Source organism: Dasypus novemcinctus, chromosome 22 (assembly GCF_030445035.2).
Source record: "Dasypus novemcinctus isolate mDasNov1 chromosome 22, mDasNov1.1.hap2, whole genome shotgun sequence".
Taxonomy (NCBI): Eukaryota; Metazoa; Chordata; class Mammalia; order Cingulata; family Dasypodidae; genus Dasypus; species Dasypus novemcinctus.
In genome coordinates, this window is record NC_080694.1 from 41,780,966 (window position 1) to 41,808,115 (window position 27,150).

The window sequence follows — 27,150 nt, forward strand, 5'->3', positions numbered from 1 at the left end:
CATTTATTATCATGGGCAAGTCACCTCTCTTAAGCATTATCAATTTTCTTCATCTGTAAAATTTTCTGACCTGCTTACCTCAAGATTTCTCTGAGAAACAAATACAAGAATGTTACTAATATGTTGAAAAGTCTAACAATGGTAATAACAAAGTACTATTATTCCTTTCAGTGTTTTAAGCTAAAATCTACACACTCATTATATTACCATGGGATACTCATACAAGGATTTGTTAGATGATACAAGATACATTTATTAGATTTAAGATAAAAAATCAGAGCAAAGGCATTCCTTGTCCAGAGAACTTTCATTTGCTTTTAGTGATCTTCCAGCACTCTAACATGATGAACAATACTCTTATACATACAGTTATATGGTAGTCCTACAATATAAAATGATTCTTCACCAAAAATCAAAACAGGTAGAAACCTTCCTTCCACTCTACCTAACAACTTAATTTCCTGTGCTTCATCACTTGTTGGGAAGTGGAGGACCTTTTATTAGAAATAATATAGAAGAACTGTCTAAAGAAACATTTGATGGGCATTTCCGCTTTTACAGCATAGAAGAATCATATTTATGTCCTTTTTATGTCCCTTTTATAATTTAATAATGAAAAACATCATTTTGTCTATTTGCATGGTACATACCATTATCTGTTAAGCCAGTAAATGTAACAATCAGGCCAAGGGAGGAAAGGGAGAAACCAAGAAAGCCCTTCCACCATTATTTTGCACATTCAGAAATGTCAGGATTGACTACCTCTGGAGGTGAGAATATACAATTATTAAAAAGTGCTTCAATTTAATTTTTATCTACTACCATCATATGCCCTCATTAAATTCATATTTTTGCAAAAACCTACCAATAGCAATTTTCCTGAACACTAAAAAATGGGAAATACCAATAGTTGAAGATAATTTCAAAGAACGTGTAGTTCTTCGCAATATCATCGCAGTCGAGCGGCTGACAAAGTCCCCTGTCTAGCACAAGCATCATGTATTACATCTTTAATTTCTGCACAACAATGAACAAAAATACACAGAATTGTTAAAAAAATTAGGAGAGAAAGAAGGAAAGACAGAGATGGAAGGAAGAAAGGAAGGAGAGAGAGAAAGAAAAAGAGAGGGGAAGGAAGGAGGAAGAAAAGAAGGAAGGGAGGGGGAAGGAAAGAAAAAGGAAGGAAGGAAGGGAGTGAGGGAGGCAAAATTGCTGCTAGCTAAGCTACTGGGTAGGTAACTTGGTTTGACCGTAAACTTGCAAGTTGGTATTTTTAAAGTTTCCCTTATTATTGATTCATTCAGAGGGAAGATGGTTTGCCTTCTCAATCCAATATACCAAATAGACACTATCCTGGATATGGAATCCCTAGACCAAGTCACAACAAGCACAAGGACTGTGTGGAGCTGAGACATTAATCCTCCGGACAAGTGACTATCACATTTTATTTATACGGCTTAAATTTGATATTAATTGTTCTTCTGAAAAGTATTTGAATGCATTAAATTGTAAAGCAAATCAAATTACATGAAACAGGGTACACAGTGCAGCCTGACAGCAAAAACTAAAACTACTTGGCACTGCTGAATGGATAGAAACACTCTGTGCTTTGCTCCTCTGTTTGTGCCAGCCATTCAGTGGAAAATTCTCCGAAGTTTTCCTGATGGACACAAGTGATCTTGGAGAAGTAGAGAAAAACATTCGATACAGCATTTACTGAGCACTGTTGTAAGAGCATCTTGAGAGCAATCAAGTATCATTAGCCCTGTTACAGTGAAGCTTTTTATGGACCATGGGTGGCAAAAATTTCAGGAAAGTGTACTGTTCCTTCAGGACTGCCCACGTAGACTGGCAAATGAGTTTGTCTATCTGTTTAAGTGTTGCAGAAAGTAACAACTCCCTTCCAGATATGACAATTAGGAGGATGACAGTAAGCTGTTAATTAGGTCAATCTGCACCATTGCCCATCATAAGTACTATGTTGCAAGACTGAAATTTTTTCTATATTCTTTTAGGAACAGTCAAAAGTACCAACAAAATTTTGTTACATTAAATAAAAACTGTAGTAGGTATTTCCTATCAACCTGAAGGTATGGCAAATAAAATAAGAGCTTCAGAAAAACACTATTATCATAACAGAATCAATTCTCTTTCAATCCTGACATCTTCAGTGTCATTTCATCTTTCATAAGTTTGTGGTATGCAACAATTGGACATCCTAAGAGCTATCATAAGATTTAAGAGAAAAAAGAATCCCTCACTATCATAACTTTTTTTCTCTTTTCTTGGCATTTATTCTTGAATCTTGGGATTAAAGTCCTTTAGGCTATTTAGTCCTAAAGTCCTTTTAAAAATTACTTAGAAAACAAAAAGTCTTCTGCTTGGAAAACAAAAAGGATATAGATTATTTGTACCAACAAAGTTATTCGTAAATTCCCAAGTAGCTTATGTAGTGATCTGATTGCTTGAAAGATGTGAAGGAGCAACAGTGGATACTTTTGCTTCTATCAAATCTACCTGAGGCATTGGAGGAATTTGCTGGGGACTTGATTCCTTTCTGCTTACTAAGTTAGGGCTCCCCAGTCTAGCAAAAGAAGGGCCCAGAAACACCTTCACAGGCACGTTTGGTTCAAGTTGGCATTAGTAGAATGTTTAATGTATGAAAGGTTCTATTCTTACATTGGGAAAGAAGAAGAAATCTTGTAGGAACAAGAGAAACAGGAAATCTTAAGGATCTTTCAATTAGTAAAGAAAGAAATGACATTTAGACAAAAACAGGAAGTACAATCAGAATATGATTTTTTAAATTAGCAATTGGTTTGATAATGGGACAGATTGTGGGAAATGAGGCATAATAAAAGGAACATGACTGCAAGGGCCTAGAGACAGAAAAGATTCAGTGTATATTGGAAGAAAAGCAAATATTTGTGTATTTGAGAGGGGTATATTGTATTGAGCTTTTTAGAACCAACTCAGGTCTTTCCTGTCCATCTCTTAAATATTTAGAGCATTGTTTCTTAAACTTGGGTCCAAAACTGTCTTCTAAGCAGCCTCAAGTTCTGTGGTTTTATTTTTAAATTAGAATTTTCATTTCTATGATAATATTTAGGGTGATGAAAATGTTCTAAAATTATATTACGATGATAGTTGCAGAACACAGCAAATATGCTAAAAACCACTTTAAACATTTTGGTATGTAAATGACATCCTAAAAAAACTGCTAAAAATGTATTTTATCAATTGAAAGAGGCAAATATATTTTAAAAAAACAAAATAAGATTTTTATTACTTAATTCAATGTTTGCCACGATAGAGTCTGTTGACCACTGTGAGATGCTTAGCAATATGTTAAGACATAGCCAAGGATTCTTTTGAGCTTAATTCTAGGCACAAAATGGAGATTAACAAATGAAAACTACAGATTTCAAAAGTAGGATAGAGAGAGTAAAAGAAATTGGCAATTAGGACAATTTGATGTATAAATTAAAAATCCCTTAGCATATGATATAAAAATGGTATGATTTAAACCAAGTCCATGTGACATATATCAGCACCTCTATCCTGATTATTTTGTGACTTTTCCCATGAATAGTGGCCAGAGTTTGGAATCAACTACCTCTTAGTCAAGCATGGTTAATTTCCTGTTTGTACATTCTTTTGGTCTTTACTTTGGGTTTTGTAGCATCTGAAAGCATCATAAGAACTTTTAAAAGAAACTTAAGGTTTAGTTTAAAAACTGCATTCTTAATAGAAACAAAGCAAAACAAAAACCCTATTGACCTGGCTCATTCCATCTGAATGACCAAAAGAAGCCTACTGTTCATAATTTTTAAGTTTCATACATGATTAAGACAGTAAGACAAGTCCCAGGAAAAGAATATTAGCCACATGTGAAAAACTGTGGGTTTGAAGACAATCTAGAATGACTGGCTCTTTAGATAGGGCAGAACTTCTTTATTTGAAAAATCATGAAATATTTACCAAAAAAAAAAAGCAGAAACATACATCACATACCATTAAATTAAAATACACAAGGGGACAGATTAGTCATAGATCGACCTGATGACAGACTGTAGAATGAAAGGGAGAGGCTTTCCAACAGCTTGCCTGAGAGAAAGCCAAAGGACCAGCCTGGAATCCAGGAACTAAATGTAGATGGCGATGTCCCTTGGAGCGTCACAAGATGACCGTGCTCCTGCCAAACGTACAGCAGGGACAGTCACAGCAGTTTAGCTCTGCATTAGGACCTAATCGAGGCAAAAACCACAACTGCTGCTGTTGGCCAGTGACAAAGGAAACTGAATTTCAAACTGGGAAGGGGGAAACGTGTAAAGAGAAACTTTAGTCAAACGAAATCTCAGCAGGACGGATGGAGTGTGACTAGATTCTGTCACCAGGTGAAGCAAGGCGTATTTCATCAACTCTATTGAATGCCTTGGAAGATAACAATCGGATCTAGTCGAAGACACTATGAACACGTTGGCTAACAGTCTTAAAATTATGATGTTCCAGGATTGTTTTCCTTTCCTGTCTGAAGGTAGATAACAAGGTCAATATATGTCAGACCATCCTAGTTCAAACACTTCTTTGTAAGCTCAGGATCTTGAATTGCCAGTTTATGAGATGGTAGCTTGTAACGGACTTTTTAAATTGCACCTGATATTTTTCAAAAAGCTTTTTTATAAATCTTTTTTGTTTCTAATTATTAAAATAATAAGTACTCCTGAAAAAAAAAACAGGCAATTTATAAAACCACAAAGAAGATAATGATTCCCATAACCCTACATCAAAGCACGATATAATCACCTGTGAAAATTTTATGTGTCTTTGTACAAGTAGCATAGTATATATACAGTTTTATATACCAATATTTTCAATTGAGAGAATGTTGTATATCATTTAAAAATCTTCAAAGGACGTTTTTTACAGGTGTAAAATATTCTAATATATAAAGGCACAAAATTTAAATACACCAAATTTCCAATCAGTATACATTAGATCTTCTTTCATTTTTAGGGGGGAGCTTAAATATTGCTACGAAAAGCATCTTTTATGCATATTTCTTATTTTTTTCTTCATGTATAAATTCCTTGAAGTGAAATTACCAGGTAAAAACATGTAAGTGTTGTTAACAATAATTTTCAAATTACTTTCCAAAAGCATTTTTACCAGTTTATATTCTAATTGACAATATGTGCAGGCTCATCATCTAAGTTATTTTCTTTTCATTTTTTAATATACTTTTAAATTTTTAAAAAGATACTTAGATTACATAAAAGTTACCTAAAAAACATAGGGGATTCCCTTATGCCCCACTACTTACCCCTCCCACACTTTCCCACATTAACAACATTCTTCATTAGTGTGGGACATTTGTTACAATTGATGTACACGTATTGGAGCATTGCCCCTAAGCAGTGGATTATAGTTTACATTATAGTTTACAGTCTTTCCCCCACAATTTTGTAAGTTATGACAAGATATATAATGGCCTGTATCTGTCATGCAGGACAATTCCAATGTCCCCAAAATGCCCCCATATTATACCTATTTTTCCCTCTTTCTCCCTTCAGAAACTCTGGCAACCACTGCCTCCACCTTAGTGATAAAAGTTCTTCTACTGCTAGAATACTAGTCAGTCTATAGCAGAATAACAGTAAATCTACTCTAGTCCATCATTCATTCCTCAATCCGGATGATTCTGGGATGGTGATTCCATCCTATCCACTCAGTCCTCAAGGGTAGATAACACTGTCTTAGATTTCCTAGTCAGTTTATTATTGATTTCCCATGACTTTATATGTCATCTGCTTTAGTATTATAATGTATTATTAAATCTATAACCAATGGTAATAATTGTAGAATTCTATAAATATATTCTATAATCTATAAATAGTATCAACAATTAAGTGACTACACCTTCCATTTCTTCATTTTGATTCAATAGTCAACTACATATTTGAGTATTTTAAAGCTTTTGAGGAGTAAAAGGGCTTGTGGATGGTAGTCTGTCTCCAATGTTGTATGCATCAGAATTTTTTATGTTGTTTTCATGTAATATTTGGAAGAGTATAGAGATATTTTCCCCCAAAGCACTGCCACATTATCCCATTATCTCCTGGCATTTGGGCTACAAAATGAAAGTCTGAGGTCAGCTTGACCTTTATTTCGTTGTAGCTGACTCACTTGTTCTTTGTTCTTGAACGTTTTTAGAATTTTAGGTTGAATTTCCAATTCCTATCTTCCTTTCCTCTTCTCTTTAATTTTTAACTTGACCGTACCTTCCTCCATGGGTCATTTTTGCATTTTTGCACAATGCCTTTTGAATTTGTGGAAACTGTGATTTTTAGAAAGGATATGGAAAGGGAGCTACTATTTAAAGAGAAATCAGAATGGGAGTTATGAAATGGCCCCAGAAATGGACAAAAGTAGATCCTGTTCAGTTGGATTGTGGTTGTCTGGATTTCATGTAGATCGAGGGCTGAGTCTCATGAGAGCACCCGGGTGTGTTTCTGTGGTGAGATGCACAGAAAGGAAGTAAACTCCAAATATTCCCTGCTGTGCTTGGCTATGCGATTTCAAAGGTCAAGGAATGACTTGACTCCTGAAAGTTTTCTCTGTTTATGGAAGAAATTATGAGGCATCTGGGAAATTATTAACTGATATTCTAGTATTTTGTGTTGCATTATCATTCATTCATTCATTTCTGTAAAAGTTCCATTTGAAACTCTTAAAATATTTCCATGATTATTTCAATGAAATGATGAAAAAGAGCAAATCAATCACTATTGTCATCACACTCTTACATTTTTCTGCTTACTTTTGTAAAAAATGTGTAAAGGACCATGGAAAGTTCACAAGTCAAAGTATGACAAAATTCTAGAAATACGTAGAGATAATGAAAAAAGTTCATTTCTTTTCCTAGCTAAATGGAAGCCCTCTTCATTGGGTGTGCAAGCCCAAGAGGGCTTGTTTAGAGGTAGGTTTGGGTGAAAAGAGGTTGGCCTTGTCTGGCAAAGCGTAGAACTGAGGTTAATACAAGGTACATAAATACTGACAGATTCTACCAAACCCAAGCAAGATCAATCAGGAACTCGTGTCAATTAAGCTAAATCCAGACACTATTTTTATCTGTTTCTTGCCTTCCTATCCAGGAGTAGCCTTCCTCCTTGCCTACGTGATTACAATCCAGCTTACTAAGGTCTTTTTTGCCCACCAAAATACTAGGATATTTCATGCCTCTCCATCTTTGTACCTTCTTCCCCTCTAACTTAGAGGGACCTTTCTTTTATTGCCCATTTGTCCTTGAACCACTCTTCATCTTTTCTGCCCACCTCAACCATCTTCACCTTTGAGAGATCTTCACTGGCCCGCTCATGTGGGTCAATCCCATCTCTGTCTAAGCTATACCCAGCTCCTAGATCTATTAGTCCAATCTCTAACTGCACTGTTATTCATTTCCCAGCTGTTTATCTTCCCTCCTGGACTAAGAGGGAAGAAACGTTACACGTCTTGCTTTCACTTGCACCTAAGAAAATTGCCTAGTTATTACATGGTGATCAACAACAAAAAAAAAGGTGACTAAATGAGTGGATCCATGAATGAAGCTACTTAAGCTCTCTGAACCCCAGTTTTCTCATCTGTAAAACAAGAATAACACAGACCACCTATGTTTGCTTTGAAAATTAAAGTGTCTCGCCTGGTGCCTGACCCACAGTAATAGCCATTTATCTCCCCCTTCTTTCATTCCTAACAAAACATTACTTAAATTCTAAGCCCTTTTTTGTTCTCTATAACCCAGCTACTAAAAATGTGAGTGTTGTGAGTCAAACAAAGGATTTTTCTTAACAGGTAGTGATACAATGGTGACATTTTTGCAATACCAATTCATCCAACCTTTGTAACTGTTAAAAACCCAAAGCACATCCTGAAGGAGAAATTAGTTAAGCTAAAAGAACACAGAGTTATAGGAGAGATGGTATTTGGATGCAGTTGTATTTTATTCTCATTAAAGTCTATATAGATGCAAATTATACAGAAGAATCTGTGTTCTCACTTAACTGTAAGACATGAAAAAGAGCTTGGATTTCATCCTTCCTGGTAAAGAAACTTGTGGTTCCAAAACAAAAAAAAAAAAAAAAAAGAAAGAAATAGACATTGTTTAATGTTTTACATTAAATTTCATTCCACACCACATAATTATTAAAGGATAAATAGGTCCTGCATTATTAATAAGATTAAATAATAAGGTAGCAATTAAATAACTATCATTAATGATTTGTTCATTAATATGTTAGTAGTTGGCTGTTTTATAATGAGGAGAAATTACAGTAAGATAGTAGGAAACTTCAGTAAATAATAAAACAGAGAGAGCTATACATTGTGTTTCAGTTAATTACTAATGCATCTGATTCTTAGGGATGCTAAAGAAGAAGCTTGGATACCAAATACAGAAGTTCAAAGCCAATAGGTGCTGTGTTACAAACAAAACGCTCTCAAGTCTCTTTGAGTCTAAATTTGTTTACTCTTAGAAAAACATTATTTCCTGTGTCTGAGGAAAATAAGCTTATAAAAAAGATGAAAAGACTGCTATATAGCACTCCAGAAAAGGGATGCAAACAAATTAAGTGTTAATGAATCAAAAACATATGGATTACACTTCACTTCAAATAGAAATGATTTTATAATCAAGGGGAAAAGTACTTAGAAAAATGTAATAATTCTTTGTCTTAAAGCATAAACATTTGAGTTATCTTCAGGAAGAAGCTCATTATTCCGTTTTTTACGTTATCTATCATTTTTGTTTTATTGAAGAGAACGAAATGCCTATGGTCAAATGACCTTTCAAAAATTTAACAGCATATTGAGTAAGTTATAAACAGACATCCCAGAAATTCAGAGATAAAATGATCAAGGGAGAAATGTGTATCGATAACCAAAACCACTATAACAGCACAGAGCATTTTCTCTATTCCTTGCTCACCATTATTTTAAAAAACAAAGTAAAAAGAAAATGTCAATTGTCACATGCCTTTTTTCTTAAATCATCCTCCTTTACAATTATCAATTGTAGTTTAAGATTTTCATTTCCAAATTAGTTGTGTGAATATCAATCTCTTAATTGGGCAAGCTTTGGAACTTATATAATCTTAGTTTTCATTACAATCCACAGTTATATATTTTTAAATGATTGCATTTATGCTTTTGTAGAACTGGGAATATTTTCAATAAAAAAGAAAATAGCACTGGATGTAGACCTCAGGAAATGTACTTGATTTCTGAGCAGAAACTCCTTTGTTTAAGATCATTTAGACACACTTCTAGGGTGTATTCCTTCAGGTTTACGAAGATACATTCTTTACTGAAAAAAAAAAAGTAATGTTTTTCTTCAGTGCAAAAAATGACTTCTGTGGCACTTAGTCTGTTGACATCCCACTAAAGAATGCCTCTTTCACCCTCCTACCATGTTTCCTCTGTGTCTATCGCTAAGGATTCTGTTCTAGCACTAAGGGGCTGATTTCTTACTTGTGGTCATGTAACGAAGTGCCTGACACATGGCGTAAAAAGCCTTTCAGGCAATTTAGAAGTGGAAGCCTCCATGGCTAAAACCCCTGAGTCTAAAAGTCCACTGGAATCACAACCGGGGGACAAGAGGTGGGACTCAACGTCACATCTGGATTGTTTTGTTCCCTTGTGCCCTTTTTTTCTGCTTCTCTCTCAGATGCTCCTAGAGTTAGGTCCCTGCTTTCTACCTCTTCTAAAGAAATCAGCCTGTTAATCACTTTGAACCACTAAGATTCAAGAGTTCTTTGTTTTGCATTCGCCACTTTGTCACCTACCATTTGGGGTTCAGTGGGACTCCTTGTTTCCATTTCCAACATGCTCCCATGTTCCATTCCTAATTTCAAGTTTGATTAGGTCAAATTTAGCTCTTTATTTCTCCTCACCTCCCTACAAGTCCCCATCAAGTTACAGAATGCTCAAAGTCCGTCCTTAAACGACAGATCAGGATCATGAATAGTTGCTAATACATAAAACACACTCCGTAAGTGATTGTGGGATTGAATTGAATTGAATCATTAGAAAATGTTAGCTAATGCTGGCCTTCTGATGAATAAATAACTCTTAATGATGATTCAGCTATGTATTAAACAGAGTATATTGAAATATTAACTTCCCAAGGGATAAAAGTACCAAAGCTTTAAAATAAGCAATTTATAGTGTTCTATACAAAAGCATCCCAAAGTCATAAGAAAAAGTTGTTTCTTTTATTAAAACCTTTCAATGATTTCTCCTTGCCTATGATAAATAGTCTCCACTCCCATGCACATTTCCAGCTTCTGATTCACCTTTCGCAGCTGATCTCTCCCCTTCTTCTACCCTTTTGCCTTTTGTCCCAGCCAAAAGAAATCACTTGCAGTTGTCAAACATGCCTTGCTATTTCTTCCTATTATACTTCTATTCAGTCCTTCAGCCTGGAAAGTTTACAAGTGTCTCTTCTCGAAATTTCCATCAAGATTCTTCCATTTTATCTAACTGATTACCAGTTTGTCATTCAAGACTCTAAGCACCCCACCAGGACTGTACTGTCCAAGTAGAAATGGGCATGACTCTAGAACAACACTGTAGTTATACCCACACAGCGTCCACAAATGTCTGCAAAGATAACAATGCTTAGTTTCACTTAACTCTATTCAATTCCTTACTAAAAGGGAGTTTAGTTTTTCTTAATTATTTCCTTTTACGGAAAAAAATATAAAGTACATATATACCTAAAATAGAATTTCATCAAGAATGAGTGACAATGAATGTTGTAGTTACTATCCTAGTGCACAAAATTAGTAGCTAAGTAATGATTCTAATAAAAACGTAAGGGGTTAGGGTTTGTTTCTATACGTGTGCGTTGCCCATTGCACATTCACATTAAGTGGTGGGAAGATAATTCTTCCCATCTTACTTCCCTTACACAGTCATTTTTTAAAAACAAGATCAGTTCTAACATACAACAACAAAATTAACCTCCATTAATTGCTTATGGTCACTGTCAGTTAATGCAGAGACTTGAAAAATTCATGTTTTAGGTTTTCGGCTTTCCAGGTTTGCTGCTTGAAATGTTTCCTACATTTACACTTGCCTCTCCCATGGTGGACAGCTTTCTCTAGCCCCTCCATCTCTGCCTAACATCTTGCTATTTTAATGGGCTGTAAAAGCCTATTCTAAAGTGGCAGTTTCTTTAAGAAAATAATTGCAATGTAAATTAGTCTTCAATAAATAGTAAGGCACATTTTGGAATTAAATGCCCAGATATTGAAGCTTTGATTCCTGATTTATTTAAAACTGTTACATGAATTTGACCATAGCCATTCAATCTATGTACCTAGAAATATCATTCTTTCTGCTGCTAATGAAGGTCCTACGGCACAAATTTATTAAAGGTATACGTCTGCATGGGATAATAATTGAGTCGATAATATTAATTCACAGGCTCATTATTTAATTGCAAGGGCAGATTATGAATACAGCTTCTAAAATGTATTTTAATGAAAAACACTACATCCTGACCTAATCATATCAACCTTATGCTATCTAATTAAGGATGCAAAAAATCATTAGAGTTGCAAAATATTAGTTCCAGCTCCATCAGGCTGTGAGCTGCCCCTTCATGAATATATATATTTTTTTACTCCATGATAAATAGTTAATGAGGTAAAAATGACAAAATTTGCATGTAGGCAAATTAGTTTAATAGAACGATGCCTTTTCTGACTGTTGAAAGTGACCTTTTTCTTTATCAAAAAAACAGATAAAATACTTTGGAAGTATCATCTGACTGTCTTTGCACAAATGACAAATTATAGGTATGAAACAATATAAAAAATTACAAAATGCAATCATCCTAAATTCTTACCATACTGTAAATGTATTCAGTGCTCTTGCATTTATCAATGTAATAAAAGGAAATTAAGCATATTCTAAAGCATCCATTGATGTGGCAATTTTTAATCCAGGTCATAAAAGTGAGAAGCATATGCTTAACAGCTAGCACTAACACCATGGTCTAGATCAAAGTTCTTCAGCACAAGAGTTCTAGACTATTTGATTGAAGTACTTCATATTAAATGTCTACTCTACCCTTATTTTGACATTTTATATTATAGATGATTGTTTGCAAACTGGCATGATATCTTGAAATTAACATAGCAGTTATTTGGCAGGATTATCTTTTTTCCACATTGAAATGATGCAAACATAAAAAACCAACAAGCAAACATAAAAAGACAGGTTAAGAAGAATAACAAAAATTAATCTTAAGAAAGGAGGAAGTCTTCATGATATAACTCAGGGCATGGAAACACATAGCTACATATACACACACACACACACACACACACACACACCTGTTGATTTACATGTGGGATTATCTGTGCATGCTTAACAAACAAAACCCCAACGAAAAGAAACAATAGGTGCTATCCAGATTTTCAGGTGATTTGCTCAACTGTCTCTATGACTCTCCTCACCGTTGGAGACTGAGTCTAAGCGTCTTGTGAAGGGGACAGCAGACATTTATCTAGATATTTTAATTTCTGTCATCTGAACCAACTGAATCTAAGCCAAAATGTTTTAAGATCTAAGTGTCCTTGATTAAATTGTACACTATAATTCATTTAATCAAATTGTCTTTTCTTGGTTTCTTTTGGATGGGTACACAGAGAATTATGGACACTCAAGATTTGACTTCTGAGTTCCACTCTTGTCCATCATGGCATAGCTAAGCCATTTTACACAGAAGGGATGAATGTTCATTTTTAAGAATTTCATAACCACCTTTAGTTTTCGTTCTACTTCATAATCATTAGTTTTTTCTTGTTCTTCCTCTTCTTCTCCTCCTCCTTCTTCTACCTTTTCTTTCCTTCATCACTGCCTCTCTCACTTTTTCTCTTTTCTACTTGAAATTGCCAAATTCCATTTTCCCTTTTTAGGTTCAAGCGTTCAAATCAAATCATTTTGGTACTCAGCTTCTATTGCTTCTCAGTTCTTAAACTTTCATGCTGTGAAAATTGACAATGCAGTAAAACTACCTCCTTCAGATACGATGAAATTATCATAGAAAGTGGACTTTGCTAAATTTTTAGTATGATTTTTTAAATATTGGTCTTTTCAAACCATGCTGTTAGTCAAGGATTTTTGAAGAAAGAAAAAAACAGCTCACCTTCCTTCTTTCACCATTGATTCCTCTCCACTGCTGAGCCCTTTTCACTATGTAACTTAGCTCCTGATTGGAAATCTCCAAATCATATGGTATAAAGAACTTGGTTTCTTCACTGTGAATACGCTGAAATGCATCTAATATCCAAGAATCACTGCATAACCTAAAAACAAATCAAATTGTTTTTTTCTTCCAAATATTGTTTACTTTTATCTCCCAAAGTGCTAAATAATTTATGTTTCATTCACAGTTTCTATTTATGTATTTATTTAGCTCATTTTTCCCATTTCTTTATCCAGGAGTCATTTGAGTTAATTCTTACCTCAAATATCAAAACCCAACAATGTGTAGAAACTCTGAATTTTGTGCATGATTTCTCTGTAAGCCTACAGCCTCTTTAATGTATAAAACATAGTGATAACAATCTGGGTTTCTTGCAGTTATCTCCCATAAGCCTCTTTTTTATGATATTGAAATATTTAGCCATTAATTTGGACTATGAGTATCCAAATCAGTTCAAATGCAAATAATTTGAAGAAAATTTAAATGTTGACACATTCTTCCTTCATAAGGAAGGAGGCACATGATTCTAGTACTTCTCTGGAAGAAATTCCATTGGGCCTATCCAATCAGAAGATAGGTTCAAATTGGTTGGTCATCCAATCAGATGAGGTTCTTCTTGGTTGGTTGTTTTCCTACCAAGTTGGGATTAAGTATCTAATCTTACATACTGCTCACTTAATCTTTTTCCCACTTGTCAAAACAACTCCAATTATTAATTTAAAAATCAATGATTTTCCTGTAATGCTAATAAAGTGAAAATCGGTGCCTTACCAACAAATCAGTAATACTTCATTAATGCTAGGTATCATTTAGACAAGTATTATAAAAATCAAATATCCTATGTCAATGATTATAAAGGATTTTCATGAAATACCCTTGTAGGCAGAGAAGAGACAATGTGTATGCTACTCTCAATTTACCAGTGTTTATTTTATTATGTTTTTTAATCAAATCTCTTAATAAAAATGACACTCGGGGAAATATATTTATCCTGTGACTTGCCATCTATACCTGAAACCAGTTTAAGGAGAGAATTATGCCACTAAAATTCATCAATCAGATCAAGAACCTTCTTGTTTTACAATATCAGTAAACTATCCTTTTGAGAATGATTATTTTTATAAAATTCCCAAAATATAAATTAAACAATGAAAATATTTAGGTATCACAAAGAATTGTCTTTCCATACATTCAAATTTGAGAATTGGAAATATTTTACCTCAATCATCAGAATAATTATATTTTGCTTTAAATAGGCTAGATAATTTAAACTAGAATTTATTGATTTTCCATTTTAACGGCAATCAATTTCAATTCCATTGTGTGTGTGATTCTAGTTTGCATTAATCCAATCTTTTACATATTAATACGTGGAGGTCAAAAAACTAGTCTTGGTTTTAATAAGTGACAGAGATTGAATTCATCTATCAATCTGATGTGTCAGTTAAAATAATCAATACAATGTATGCCATGGTTAAGTATCTCTGTCTTCATTTTTTTCCTGAATAATAAAAGATAATTTTTTACCCTATCTGCCAAATAAGGACTTCTATGTGTCTTTTTCCCCTGCAACTATTTTCTGTTTATCAAAGTGTGAAAATAAAAGCAAAACAGCAACCCAAACTGACTGATGCCCAAAACAGGCCATATGGCTTTGTACCACCTTGAAATGCAACTACTGTTCTTACTGTGCTTTGAGATTCTAGATGTGCCATTTGAATGATTTACTAGTTGCCTTGTAAAACAAGAAGCCTTCTTTACCATTCTCTTAAACTTGTTTAATGTAACATTCATCTTTTTCTTTTAATGGTGGTAAGATTTAATATAGTTAAATTACTGTCAATATGCTGCTATAAACATTTTCTGTATGAAGATTTTAAGTGCAAGATTATCAACAATGCAATTAACTTTGAATTAATTAGGAATCACAGCCCTGTTTCTCCTGGCTTCTGTTCCTTTTGCCCAGAAAATGTCTGTCTCCTCTTTATATCTTTTTCATTCTGTGTGAAGGAATAATTACGTAGATATCTAAGTCTGGAGTTACTGGATGGTAAACAAATGTTTTGACAGAATAAATAGCACATTGGAATATGGAAAGCAGAATGAAGACTGATTGGATCCCAGTTTTATTTTTTTTAATGTGTTCTGCTATTTTGGTGGCATTTCTCAGTGAACAGTTGAAATTGTTTGTTGTGAATCAATTTACTAACCTTTTTTTAAAATTTTCAGACTATTTTTCAGCACGATAATGCCAGCTTACCCAAACAAGGAGAAAATAGTCCATGCAAAGAAAAATTAAACTGAGAGTTTATAATGATGTAATTCATGTAATAATATACTTAGTAAAGAAAAATAATATCTATACATATTAAATTTTATACAGTCTATACTGATCGAGTGTATATCTCTTGAAATTTCACTTTTCTGTTTCTCTTTTTAAAGCCAAAAAGTCCAACTAAATGTTAGAAAAAATTCTGTAATAAAATAACATATGACAGTCCCAATTTCACAAATAAATTGGGTATTGGTAGACATTTATGAGAGAAAATAATAGACCATTCTCTCTGACATCCAATAAAATATTAAGTTTAAACTTTCATGACAATATTTAGTAATGCAGGACCATTTATTTAAAATAGGTCAACGCGTGTGGAGCTGGCCCATGCGCAGTGCTGTTGCGCGCAGGGAGTGCCCTGCCACACAGGGGAGCCCCACACGCAGGGAGTGTGCCCCGTAAGGAGAGCCGCCCAGTGCGAAAGAAAAGTGCAGCCTGCCCAGGAGTGGCGCCGCCCACACTTCCCGTGCTGCTGACAACAACAGAAGCGGACAAAGAAACAAGATGCAGCAAATAGACACAGAGATCAGACAACCGGCGCGGGGGGGGGGGGGGGGGGGGCGGGAGGGGAAAAAATAAATAAATAAAATAAAATAGGTCAATAGATAATACACACATATATAGTATGCATATGAATATCATGTGGAATTACACAAAATTGAAGATATTGGAGTATATCGACTAAGCAGGAGAAAGTATAAAGCAAGCACGGAAAATTATTAAGAATTGGTAAATCTAGAAGAAAGATATATAGGAGTTCATTATAAAATTCTTACAACTTTTGTAGCCTTAAGTTGTTCTTTAATAAAAAGCTAAAATGTCATGATAGTCTACTGAAATACACATTGTTATATAGTAATGGTTGCAAATTTTAACTTCTTTAACAATACAATTACTCAGTATCTATAAATTTTATAATTTCTTCAAAGTGTAATTAAAAGAGAAACTAAGTTTTACCTGTCTATAAAGCCTTAGGCATTATTCTTTTTAGAAATAGGACATGTATTATGCCACAGGTTCTGATGATGACCAATGAAGCAAAGTAATTTACCACATCCTCTGCCCTGTGTCCTACATTTGCAACAATTCATTGCTTAGTGAGTGGCAGAAGCTATTATGTTTGGTTCACATCTGAATGTGGGTCATTTATAGAAATCTAGCATATGACATTTCTAATAAAGTTAAAAAGGACAAGTGTGAACATTTAGTTAATACAGTATTTTAAGGGTCATGGAAGGATGGAAATCTATAACTTTAAATAGGTTGAAATGCAAATTTACAAAAAGATATGACGGAGAAGAAAAATATGTGATTGCTTATTTCTAACTCCAAAAAGTCATAAGTGAGGTTAGCAGTATAGCTTTACAAATATAGGAGTCAAGATGCTTATGATATAAGTTGCAAATCTACAGATATAATTATACCACGGTGATATAGGTAGGACTCTGAACTGATACCATATAAATACTCAAACTTTTATAGGCACAAAATGTGTTCCTATTTTTCTTAAGTATTAAAACTCACATATTCTCTAGCAGAATTTTTGAACATCTCAAATGAGCCATATGACTCAGAGTATTTATTTATTGAGACAGCTTTTGTTTGTTTTCTAAAAATCCTTGGTAGTCCCAATTCTGTTTAATAGTAATTGAAATACAAATGGCTTTGGTTTCAAATAGTATTAAATAGAGGAAAACAGCAAGTACAGGAATGCAATAAAGAAGAGCAAGAGAATAAAGAAGAGAAAAAGATTTTTCTTAAAAATAAAAAAAAAAGGAAAAAAAATCCAGAAAATAAAAATGTGAAGCCAATGGGAAGTAGTCCAGACTCCCCCCCACCCTGCCCCCCAGTTTCCAGCCCTAAGTTTCTAGTTATGAAATGGATCATCGTTCAATATATGTATAGGCTCATGTGTTTAAGACATAATGTCTAATTTTTTATTATTTAAAAATATTTTTTAAATTTTTGGATTCAATGTTATTTTTAAAACTATTATTATTATTTCGTTTTCTTAGTATTTTTATTTGGTTATTTCCTTGGCTTCATCCTTGGAGAGGTTTCAGATTACAGAAGGGCCACAACTGTGGCAGGGGAGGATCATTGGTGTGGGGTATCAGTAATGGGGGGTTGCATGGGAGTAGGTTTACCTGGGGCATCCCTCTAAGGCATATGAATGTCCTCAAGTGTTCATGTGACATTGTCATGGGGGGGGGGGGGTTGTGGAGATCCACACAATAACCAAAATATCTAATTCCCATCCTGGGGAGTTCTGCTACATTCTCTAATGTATCCCCCAAGTACAGAGGTGGTGCCTAGTGAAGGAGGATGGATCATTGCTATGGGTCCTTGATATTGATGATTGTACTTATGAACCTTTACTTTTGAAATTGAAAGTTAGCCTAGTATTATATGTTGCCTAAGAGTTACCTCCTGAGGACCTCTTTGATGCTAAAAAGGGACCTCTCTCTAAGCCAAACTCAGCATATAACTGCACTACTTTTCCCCCTGGCATGGGACATGACTCCCGGGGATGTGCCTCCCTGGCACTGAGGGATTATTACCAAGCACCACCTAGGAATGCACCTGGAAAAAGACCTTGACCATAAAGGAGAAATGGTAGATACAAATGAGTTTTTATGGCTAAGAGATTTCAAAGTGAATCAGGAGGTCATTCCAGAGGTTATGCTTATGCATATCTCAGCAGGATCTTATTGACTGCCACAGTAAATAGTGCCTGCAGTAGCGGGACTCCTCAGGGCTCTAGAGACATACAGACACTATAGGCAGGGCAGACAGCTCAGGAGTTTGGTGCCCTGTCAGTGAGTATTACCTTGTAATGTATGCTCCCCAGTGCGACAGAGTTGTACTCATTTGTCATTTCCCTACACATGGTTCTTCTGCCCCTTCTATTTGAACCTATAGTTAGTACTAGACTTGATAGGTATATGTCCAAGAGACTTAAATCTTTGGTCTGTCCATGTGCCAGGTGGGCCCTGAATCTCAGCAGAGTGGCAACATCTATTCTCCAATTCATTGGACTCAGCCAGGACAACAAACAAGATGATGATGATGGACACATCTCAAGGAACAGAGAAAGTCTGCAACTGCAAGCAAGATTTTTCTATCCATCTGCCCCATAGGCTCTAAATCCTTGCTCAGTTAGAGGCAGAGTGGGCATCACCATCCCTGAATCCTCAGGATTGGGGTTGAACAATGGCCTAAGGTAGACTTCTGTTAGGAATACAGCTAGTGTAATCCCTGGTGTGCCAATTGACATGGCACATGAAGGACGGTGTTCAACCTATATTTGTAGATTTTGAGAGCCAATAATATATTGGTTAGAGTCAGGATTCTATGCTTTGTAATGGCCACAAGGATCAGTTTTATTTATTGTTTGTTTTCCCTTGACAGCACGGACACATTTGATAATGTTAGTGGATCTGTTTTACTTGCCACAAATTACACTTTCTCAAATCAAACCCATCTGTGAAACTTACTCTCTGGGAAAGGACAGGGTTGATAAGATACTTTGGTCTCATGATCAGTGTCAATAACAAAGAAGGCTGCAGCTTAAGCACTGAACTCAGACTGAAAACTGAGGCATCTTCTATCATTTGTGCATTATGGAATGACAGTTCCTTTCTGAGTGTGACTGAGGTCACTAGGAACACATATGCAATGTTAAACATCTAAGCTGCCTCATATTACTCTCCCTATCAGATCACTGGAGAAATATTACATGGGAGGGAAGAAAAGGCAGAGAGTGGGAGGCTAGTAGAAATGAAATTTGGAAATACTAGGTTAGAGAAGAGGATTGGCAAGAAGGGAGTTAGAGAATGTTCTGCATCTGTTACATGGTTGGCACCTTCCTGGGTCCTCTGGATTTTTTATGTACATTGTCAAAAATGTTTTGCCTTTACCCTACGTGCATCCTTTAGACTCTTTTTAACTCCTCCTTCCATATTTTTTTAAAACACTGGCTGTTGCCAAAGCATTCAAGCTAAGATCCTACTCTGATTAGTTTGATAAGTCACATTAAGACACATGAGACTGTGTGTATATCATTTCACTCTTTTTTCGTTATATTTCATGCTGGAGTTCAAATTGAAAAACACTTGAGGACCAATGCCATTTGTGCATATTCACAGTCTGTGAGTTATATTTTATTTGAGAGGGAAAGTGTGCTTTCATTACATAAGAAAATTTTTTGTTTACTCATTTATGTTTTTAATTCAACAAATATTTGGTGCATGTCTGTTGTGTGTCAAACGCTTCTCTGCGTACAGAGGAGAGTTGGTAATTGTAGTTACCAACCTTGCCTTCAACCCCAATCCATGAGTTTCATGTCATTTCACTACAATATTTATTTTCCATTCTGATCTGATCATTTATGCATCTTTAAAAATACATAGTACAAAGAGTTAAACAACCATTTTAATGCCCTGTAACTTCACTGGTTTGTAGCAGGAAACTAAAAGACTTGGGCTTTTTATTTGGTTGTTTGTTCAGTCATTGTGTAGTGATAAGAATGGTGATGTTTCTTTGGCATGCGTTTTAGGAATTATACATATTGCTCACAGACAGAAATGAGGAAAACAAAGGTAGATTAGCTATGTAATCAACTCCAAGAACCTACATGAAAGTGGGAAGGGAAACTCCTTATCCCAATAGCCCAAGCCATGGATTTTAACCATGCCAACCAGACCATCTGAATCTGGTTCCTCTATCCAGATACTCATTTTTCTTGACACCAGCCAGGCATTGCTTGAAATTCACATGGCCATTTTCTCACAAACTTGGGATGAAAAGAGAATTCCCAGTAGGTTGTTTTAGTGTCTTTCATCCTAGAGTTATCAGAAGCCAGCTAATTTACCAAAAGCACATTCACCCAATGACCAATTAACTATTTAGTCTTAAGCAACTAGCTTTGTTTGTTTTTTTTTAAGTCTTTTTTCCTTCCCCCTTCCCTGCCCCCCACCCAGTTTTTTATTTTTTCTTTGTAAAAGAACATCATGTGAAGGAATCTTTTGTTTGTCTCTGACCCAGCTCCCTGCATATGGGGAGAGTTGGGATGGAAATGGAGCCTTCCATCTGCTGAAGAAAAGATGGCAGTCAGCATGGTCTAACTGTCCATTCCAGAAAGCTTAAGGACTGGGGAAAAGAGGGGAAACACTATGGGCTCTCAGTAGATGGAGGTTAACTGACTCTACCTGGACTCACAGCAATGAATGATTTTGGTTATAATCATCCCATTTATTGGACCCGATACAACCTAAAATCCAAATCTTTTAAAAACACGTGCATTGTGCAGAGTTCAATTTTGCCTAGCAGGGCGCAGAGAGCTGACAAACTAGGTTTCAGGAGCAAAAGCTGCTTACCTATATATGGTAGTTACTTAACTCTGGGACTTGTTTTTCTTTAATAAATAAATTTTCCCTGCTAAAGAAAAGGTGTAAGAAATTGATTCAGAAAATGAAAAATCTTTGATTATCCTATACCTAATCCCTAGACAATGAATATGCTCATAATATTCTCATCAAAACCTGCCTTTAAATTATTTTAATCTAAATTAATTTTCCTAAGTAATAAATGACAGCAGTTAAACTTATAAGGCTACTTGGACCTATTAAGTCAATGATTCAGAAGACATTAACACCCTTAAAACTAATTAGCTCTACCGCTAATCTTTTAGATTTGTGTACAGCTCCCAGGAATATAAAACTTTAAGCAATCTGACATTTAAATGGTGATTTCTCATATTCTGAATATTATAAAGAAAATATGTAAGCAGCCTGTGGATCTTTTGGACTATTCAGATAAGGGGTTTGGAGTTAAGGAATCCATATAATATCAATGGAGGCTTTTCTTGGGAGGATTACAAAGAATACAGCAAAGCCAAATCTGAGGCAGACACCCTGGGAAGCAGGGACAACCCTCACAGCTTCTCCTTGGTGCCAGTATCTGTGATAGTCAGTTATAAAAAAATTTGGTTAAAAAGTAAATTTTAAAAGAGTCTAGATAAAAAGAAGCTCTTTTTAGTGATCTAGTATACTGGAAATGGAAATGCTGAATTAAAACCACTTAAAATAAACCCAATGAGACAAAAAGACAAACCAGTTAATACTTAAAGAAATGTCAAAGAACAGATCAGAAATATAAAAGTTAAAAGGATGTCCCTTTTAGGTCTTGGCACTATCTATACCAAATGAATTCTACATGACTTATGATATAGAGTTTAATGAAAAAAAACAAAACTTTATAAAAATAGAAGTAAAATTTCTGAATAAAGAAGGACTGTTTACATTTATAAATATTTAAATAAGTTAAAAATGATCAAAAGACTTATCAGGTATTAATTTTAAGTATATATTTATAGAAAATCAAAATTGAATTGGTAATTAGCAAATGGAGAAATTCTCTTTCAAAAATATGATAGAAGAGTGAATGCTATTAATATTTAAAAATGTCATATAACTCAATTAAAAATTATCTCAATAATCCATAGGAAAAAAATCCAAAGGTTGTTAGAAAAGCAATTCACAAAAGAAGAAATACAAATGAATAACAAGCATATGAAAGAATATTTAGTGACTAGTAAACAAAGGACTGCACAGTTAGAAAAGAACGAGTTTCTCTTCCTTCTTTTAGATTAAAAAGGTTTAACACACGATGTGATTATAGTTTTATAAGTATCCTCACTCACTGCTATTGGAAGTTTAAATCCATACAGCATTTCTATAAAGCAATTTGGCAAAGTTTCCAAGTGTCTCAGAAACATTATACCCTCTGACCCAGTATTTTTGAATCTCTAGGATTCTATTCAAATAATAATCTAAAATGTGGACAAACCCTATGCCTTATGATGTTCTTCAGAATTATTTATAAGTTGCACAAAAATGAGAAACAATCTATTGACCAGCAATGAAGAAATATTTAAATATTTATACAGTATAAAATACTATGTAGGTATTAAATGTTTAAGAAATTACTGAAGAATAAGAAAACATTTATCATGTAATATGTGAAGTTGTATTGCAATATAATTTCAACTTCATAAACATAAAATGATTGAAATAAATTTGACAAAGATTAACACTTTTTTAAATAGATGATGAGATTGTTGATGTTTTTAAATTACTTTTTTATTCTTTTTTTGTGGTTTCCACTTTTTATTGAATAACATATACAATTTCTCTAATAAGGAAAAATCATTAAAGAGAATGCATGTCTTTTTAGAGCTATAAAATCAACCTAAATAATCACACCCACGTCAAAAATGCCCCTGCATAGAGGCAAGGAACCAATGTTTGGGTCCACTCTCCCCACAGAGCTATGGGACATGAGAATATTTCCAAGAGAAACCCTTCAGCAAGAAATTACTCAGACTTGCCGAAGAATGAGATCCAATCAGCCAAACTCAACAGAGCCCAATTTTGAACTTGTGCAGTCAATCCCCACAATGCAGGGCTTCTGATGCCCAAAGCTAGACAAAATTTTCTATTACCAGCCTGTACAGCAGATGTAATCTCCTTTGTATTCCTCTAATGCTAACAGCACTAGCAATACTATGTTCACAGCACTGACCCAAAAGGCCCAGAAAGAAGAGCTGTGCTTGTTGCTTTAATATTTGGATTAAGGATGCTAACCTCTCTATCAGTCAACACACACAAATCCACATTTTGCATCCTTGACATTTCTGTGCCTCGATGCATAATGCTAAGCCAGAGTAAAATTGTACTTCGTTGACCAGGTTCATCTGATGCACACAGCACCTGCTTCCTAGAAGAGCCAGGCTGCCTCACTCTCTGCCTCTTCAGAGAAAGATATTCTTTCACTGACATATTGGAGTGATTTTATATATACATATGAGAAATACAGGTATTTTTCCTGCGGGAGAATACCGTAATTCTATCATTCTCCAAAGGAATCTTAAGAGCATCTGCTTCTACAATACAAGCAGAGCCTGCCTGGGATTCCTAAGCATGCCTAGTTCTGATAAAACAGGTTAAGCCTAAAAGACAATGAGGGACTAGATTGAGAGCATGAATAAAAAACATTTATTTCTCCTGGATTTTTCCAGGTGTGTTCTCTATGATGTCCATTCATTAGAGAGTTTCCTGCTTGTCCTACCCAAACTTCCCCATGTCAGAATTTTTATGTTTTATTTTAAAACGAACAACCATCAAGGCAGCAAAAGATTCAAATCCAAGTTATTTGGGGCATAAATTCTGGGCTTATTTTTTCCTACTTTGCAGATAACCTAAATAATAAAAGTGTACACTTAAGACAATGAATAACATTCATCTTTATTTTAAATAAGAAGCGATGTATTGATGTGGGAAGAAATGGCATATAATGTCTGATAACTTTTTAATCATGCAAAAGCTAATGCTACATGATACACTATTTTATTTCTTTAACCTCTCTGGGAAACTATGGTTATTTTAAATAATAGAGTAATTATTCATCTAGAACCTCTTGTGAGGTAAAGCCATAAGTAATCTTTACCATGTTACATAAGAAAATGCTTAAAATCTAGCAAATGAACATCCTTGTCTAAGATCAAAGGACAATTTATAGGTCAAATGAAATCTACTGATGAGGGGAGATTGTCTTCCTTTCCCCAGGAAAGTAAATGTTCTAGAAAGATGACATACAGTGTTTAAGGCATGTCAAAATATAACCAAACCTGTGCCTAAACAACCCATATCCCCTGCAGAATTAAGTAATTTGACCACAGTTATGTTAGTGACTGAAAAGACCCACAGTTACTGATCAGTCTACTAAGAAAAGAATTGAGAAGTGAATTCACCTCCCATCTCATAGAAAATAATAAGGACTCTTCTATGTGAACTCCCTCAGTGTCCTAGGATGAACCTCTAAGCATTTGCATTCACCCTTCCCTCTTCCCCTATCACATCAAGAGACAAAATCTTCTTCCTTAAGTCTAAGATTTGTCCCCACATGCATTTCCCACTCGTCTTCAGAGACTGCAATCATTTATCCTCCTCTGCTTATGTAGTTTCAATATTTCTCTTTTTTGGAGATTTTTTTTTTCTGTATATAAATATGTTCAAGTCATACCCACATTAAAAACCCCTCACTTTTTATATTTTTCTAAGCACTTGTCATTTACAATGCAGCTCTGCTAAAAATGTGTAACTGCTGCCTCTATGTTCTCCGTTTCTTTTATGTCCTCACCCTTCACTCACTTAGCCCACTGCTCTCCAGCTTGGACTCCTACAAGACAATGAACTCAGGCTTCAACCGCACAAATTCATGTCATCTACATTGTCTTCCCTGAGGTGTGCACTCATCTGTCCAACTTTGTATGAGATATTTCCCTTGGCAATATCAAAGACATCTCAAGGTCAAGGTGAATTAAACTAGCACTCTATTTCCTCTAAAGATTCACTCTTTCTGTAATATTTGTAATCTATGTAATGTACTATACTACAACTATCCACCCATCTGCCCAGTTCCCCAAAGCATGAAGCTATACTAAATGTCATCCTCTCCTCATCTTCAACTTCGAATGAGCCACTCAGTTATGCTCTGTCTCTTAAATATTTCTTAAATATATCCCAGCATTTCATTTCCAGGGCCATTTTCTCTAGTTAAAGCTCTTGATACTCCTTGCCTATACTATTAAAATACCTTTCTAACTAGTTTTTCCTGCTCCCATTCTGACTGCTTTTAAATCTACCTTCCTTTCTACTACCAGAACCTTCTTCTTAAATTGAAGTTATTTAAAATCCTTCCATGCTTCCACTTTACTATTAGAACAAAATCAAGCCCCATAGCATGACATCCGTGTCTTCTGTCATCTAGCCCTAGACTACATTTCTAACTTCTTCTCAGCCATCTTCCTATACCCTATATTCTAGCCACAACAAAATACCTTTGGTTTGTCAAATATATCATACTTTTCATGACCATGTGACTTTATACATCTCCTTCCCTTTGCCTGCAAACATACACATTTGTTTTCTGCTAGCTAAATTATATTAAAACATATTAAACCACAGAAGTCTTTGGTTACTGCCCTTTCCACCCCCTCTAGACACATATTGATTCCTTTTCTCTGTGTTCTCATAGCTTCTTGTATTGACCTCTTCCTAGCACATTTTATACTTCCTTGTAAAATGTTGACTTTCTTGTCTTTCTTCACACACATACTGCTTGCTGCATTAGTGCCTAGGAGGCAAAATTATACAATATTCAAGATCAAAACTGAGGAATGATTCTTTCTTCTACTGATGATTTTGGTAGGTGATGGGAAGAGTGGGAAGAAAATGGGTTGAAAGGAGGAGAAAAAAGGAAATTTTAGACAAGCTTCCCAGGAGATTTCCTAGAATGTCACTGGACATCAAGAGGTTACTCTTTTATCTCCTGTTGGTCCCTGATTTGGAGAAACAAATACATAGATTCACAGTAAAGTCAGCTCTCTCTACTAGGAGAAAACATTTCCCCAAAAGTTAAATAATTTCTTGACTGCTCTTGATGGGTTTTAAAAACAGCCAAGGAAATTTCTACCTTGACATATAGACTTGACTCTAACTTTTCTTTTTATTCCTGATCTCCATAGCCTAACAGTTTCACAAGACTGAATACTCTAAAGAATAAAATAATTGAAGCACCTTACCTGAGACAATATACATATAAAATCAAGGAAGAAATGATGAACAGGAGGATGTAAAGTAGCACTGTGATCATTATGCCAAGAATTCCTGGTTGCATGTTTCGTACAAACTTCCAATAGAGCTTTGCTGCATCAGCTACAGGAGTTTCCTCACTATGCTGAAGTCGCTGAAAAAAGAAAGAACAAATTGAAAAGATAAGGAATGTAAGACTCAATTAAATATACAAAGGATATATGGTACATTAAAGCAGTTTGTTTTGAAATGAAATTTCCGAGGGACTGAGTATCATCAGATTTTCAAATTCACGGAACAGATGAGAAAGGCTGGTTTCTGGATGGTTGGTTTGTCAGCTTTTTCTTATTTTCCCAGAAGGCTTTAAATTTGTGCTCTCTGTGTGTAATTCATACAGCCCCCCCCCCCAAAATTTTGTACTCTTAACTTCAGAATTTAATGAGTACAGAATATGAAGAAATTAAATATGATATAGAAATATTGTTTTCTCTCTGAAGCAGACTTGATAAGAATTTAATTTATGCTATGCATAAAATAGATGGCTTAATTTAGAAACATAAAAAAGTTATCAGACTTGTTTTAGGTTGCTAAGCTGCCAAAAGTAAATACCATAAAATGGGCTGCCTTTTAACAATGGGAATTTATTTACTTATGAGCTTACAGTTTTGTGGCCATGAAAATGTACAAATCAAGGTATCAGCAAGGTGATGCTTTCTTCCCAGAGACCAGTTGCCAGTGATGTTAGACTCCTCTGTCACATGGCAAGGCACATGGCGGCATCTGCTTGTCTCTCCCTTCTCTTCTGGGTTCTGTTGCTTTCCGCTTCTTGCTTCTGTGGTCTCTCTCTCTCTCTCTCTCTCTCTCTCTCTGTCTCTCTGTCTTTCTCT

At 35.0% G+C, this 27,150-nt stretch overlaps 1 long non-coding RNA gene across 1 annotated transcript in view; it reads left to right on the plus strand.

The window, feature by feature from the left end:
• Positions 1–16,141, plus strand: part of LOC131275320 (uncharacterized) — an 81,495-nt gene extending 65,354 nt beyond the window's left edge. Inside the window, exon 3 of the long non-coding RNA XR_009182741.1 lies at positions 15,913–16,141. This is a non-coding gene — a long non-coding RNA (uncharacterized lncRNA). The remainder of the gene's footprint in view (positions 1–15,912) is intronic.
• The last annotated feature ends 11,009 nt before the right edge of the window (positions 16,142–27,150 follow it).